Source organism: Morone saxatilis, unplaced genomic scaffold, assembly GCF_004916995.1.
Source record: "Morone saxatilis isolate NCDOM2014 unplaced genomic scaffold, NCSU_SB_2.0 Contig8, whole genome shotgun sequence".
Lineage (NCBI taxonomy): Eukaryota > Metazoa > Chordata > Actinopteri > Moronidae > Morone > Morone saxatilis.
The window spans coordinates 544144-547811 of NW_023340257.1; positions in this window are offsets into that span (position 1 = coordinate 544144).

A 3668-nucleotide genomic window follows, 5' to 3' on the forward strand; every position below is an offset into this window, starting at 1 on the left:
GCGCCTTAGGGCAACTATGTCCGCTACCAAGCCAGCATTGACCACACAGTCTAGCGTGCGAACCTGGTCCCTTTGTGTTTACGCGTGCCACAGTAGTGTCACCCGCGGCACAACTCGCAGCTGGCAAGGGTGTTTGTCGCAGTACAGACGAAGCGCTAGTTCAAGTTGGCTGACGCGTTACGTGTTAACCGGTCTACATGGTCACGCTTGTTGATAAGAAAGAAAATCAGGTAAACACCAGCTTTACGCAGTCCCAGGAGCCGCTCCCCCGTCGTGTCCGCCGTAGAGGCGCACAGCTGAAGAGGCCAGAGCGCCAACCCCCACAGTCCGCCCCCAGCGTCCGAGCCGGTCCGCTGCTCTGGTCTGCGACAGGCAGGTCCTCCGTGCCTGCGGCGGCCCAGAAGCCCAGCCTGCTCTTCGCTATATTGGGGCACGGCTTCATCAGAAGGCCTTGGCACAGAATATGCCCTGATTCGCACCGTCCAACCCACTTTCAAAACTTTCTTCCTATTAGCATTGATTCCTAATCGTAACGTCTGGATCGACCAGGCGGGCGCTCCGGCTTACGCTTCCAAAACAAAAGATGGGGCGGTATATCACCTTTTTCGTTTGCTGCAAGTGAGACGGTCGCCAGCCCAACTGATGCTGTGATACGGTCTGTAGCGTGAGTGAAAAAAAAACTGAGCGAAGGTAGTGTTTGTAGTCTCCACCCCTCCTACACGAGATCCTGCAGAGCTCGATCCTGCTTCCAACTGACGCAAAATCGACGTTTTTTACATCATTGGCACAGCCCCAGGCAAGCGTCGGCCAACACCTGAACTCCGTATTTCTCCGCACTTCCTCCGGTGAAGTGAGGCGGAAATGACTGGCCACGACATATCAAAAATATGCACCTGCAGAGTTCTAAGTGATCACAAAGCCTTAATGGCAATGGGCGACAGTGTCCCGCCTTTAATCGGATTTATTGGGGGGGGCCAACCTGATAGTAGACGGAGTTGCAGTAAATGCCGGCAACCTAGAAGTACACAAATGCACTCGGATCTTAGTTTTTCGGCCCATCTGTCTGGTGACCAGGAGGTGGTGTCCGTGATTTTTATAAATATCTGACGTAATTGCCGAAAGAGGCGCAGTGCTGTAGACGGTTCTGCTTTATATGCGGAAATTAAAACGGACACTGAGTCGCTGCATCCAAGCAGATAAACCTCCCAAGGATTCTCCCTGAACAGTCGGTGCTGGAGGCCAAAACGTAGTACACATCCTAGAGTCCAGGCTATACTCCTTTCGAATGAGTGTTTGTGAGGCTTTTGGGGCAAGTATCGACGAGACGAATTTTCGTTTTTTTCTCTGAGTTGTAACCATCCCCCAAATCTCGCTGCTCTCCGCAGGCTTTTTATGTCGAATGTAAACCGGCCCAGGAATAGGGTCACCTGACGTGAGCTTGCCTAATTTCCACTGCTGCTGCTGCATTGTGTACCCACTGCTCACTCCGTTGGTTGAGATTGGCGCTCCTGTGTGAGTGGCGCTGCGCCTGCTGCTGGCGAGGTCTCCTGGGAACCCGACGGGCTTGTGACGGCATGTACAATTCTTGGCAGAGATTCAGAAGCAGGTGCCAGCAACAAACGTAACTCTTTTTCTTCGGTAGGATTACCCAGTCTAATTGTACCTCTGTTTTATATAGACCGCATTGGGAGCAACACGTAAGCCGCGAATGTTTTCTGTTATTTACGGCCAGACACCAAGATTCGCGCACTGCTGTTCTGGCCTAGTGCTCGAATCTGATTCAACCGGCCGCCCAACACTAACGTAGCCTAAGCGCTGTTTTAATATTTTACGAGCGCTACAGTTTTATAATCAGCTGTGTGACGGAGATTCCTTATTTGGCTTTGAATATTGTGTTTCGTTTCTGCCTGAGCGCGGTTTCTTAATTCTGGTTTTGATTTCTCAGGCAAACATATTGAGCATAACTTTTTACACTTTAGACTTTACCTAAGATTTTCAATTCAATTTTCAATTCAATTTTATTCTGTCAATACCCGGCGGCCAAATTCATAAGCACACAATTATTCTCAGGAACATTCTTTCCAAATAGAGCAGCGTCTAGACTCGAACTCCTTTTAACGTCATCTTACCAGAGACGCAAGCAGTCAACCACAATGAGCAAGCAACTTTGGCGATGGGGCCGCCAACGGAAAAAAGCTGTCCTGTTGAACAAGGCAGAAACCTACGGACAGACCTTCGACCTCTAGGGTGCGGTGGTCATGCTGCGCCTTGACCAGCTGTACTGAAGGAGCGGCACAGCAGGCCAGAGACGACACGCAATGCTACAGCACGAAAGTCAGAAGAACTACATTCAATAGTAATGGATCGATGACGAATCATGAACAAAGATGATGCAGCGATGACACGCAAGCACAATGGGGACAGCCGAAGCAGCGCCAACAGTACACTGTAGCGAATAATGCGCCTACTCCTAATAATAACTACTGAATAAAAGCAATAATAATCACGCTGATTTTAGCAATGGTAGTCCAAGCAGGACATTGGGCAGGAGGCCCTCCAAGCCAAAAAGGGACTCCATGAAAACGCTGCAAGAGATAAAGCCAAAGAAGCTGCCGGGGAGAGAAGTGACAGCTTAAGTCAAACATGCATGTAATGGAAAACATGAAGATGCATGACCCCCCCAAAGAAGAGAGGAGAGCGGAAGCGCCACCTGAGGACAGCCCGTCAGTGCCACCCAACTAGACGAGATCCCGATAGTCATAGCGCCCTCCATAGGGGGGCCAGTACTCATCCACTAAGGCGACTGGTTCAGCGAACCTCCACCAATGCACAGTCCAACTAACTATAAGACCGCTTTATCAACAGACGGAACGTCTGTAGCGGCCTACTCTTACGCACAGGCGGGAGAGTTTGTCCTGCCTCCCGCCGAAGCGCAAAACCCAATGCGGCAACGCCGCTGGTTCAAGGCAGGAGAGCGAGCTCGTGGTACATCGAACGGACCTGGGGCTCCGCTGTTGCTACTATTCTCCTTACGACCTAGCTAAGAGTTCGGGTTAACCCAGTTTGCTGCCCGAGAGGTGGCTGACGCTATCGCAAAAATAATGGTGGCCGCTCGCTTTTTAACTACAGCTCTTCGCGATGTATTTCTTTAACTTGTGTGCTGACACGGTTTGGGTTCTCCTATTTTGTCTAGACTTCGGGGCCGTGTTGACAGCTGCTTCATGTTATGAGGCACGCGGCTTTTAAGCGCCATCATCGCTGTAGACACTGATAGACTCGCAGGCCCAGCTCTTGGTAGGCGGGCAACTTGGCGCTTTTTTCGCCCAGCCGGGCGCATAACACGAGAACTCTATCTGCTCGGGGTATTGTGTTTTCGCCAGTCATTATTGGTCGTTTATCTTGTTAGCTGTCGCATTCGATTATGTTTTCTCAGATGCATTTTTCGCATCACTTACGCCGCGTGCTTTTAGTTTCGGTCAGTCCGTGTTTTTTGCAGGTGTTCCTCGTGTAATGGACAACTGTGAATCTCTAGCTGCTTCAAGCACAGGAAATCCACCACCACCTGCTTGTCTCCTCGATCTTCTACCGCTGTTGGTCCTTACGCCTGTGCTAGGTGGGACACTCGGTTGGTTAATAATGTTACCAACTCGCTGCTGCGACGTTTTAGG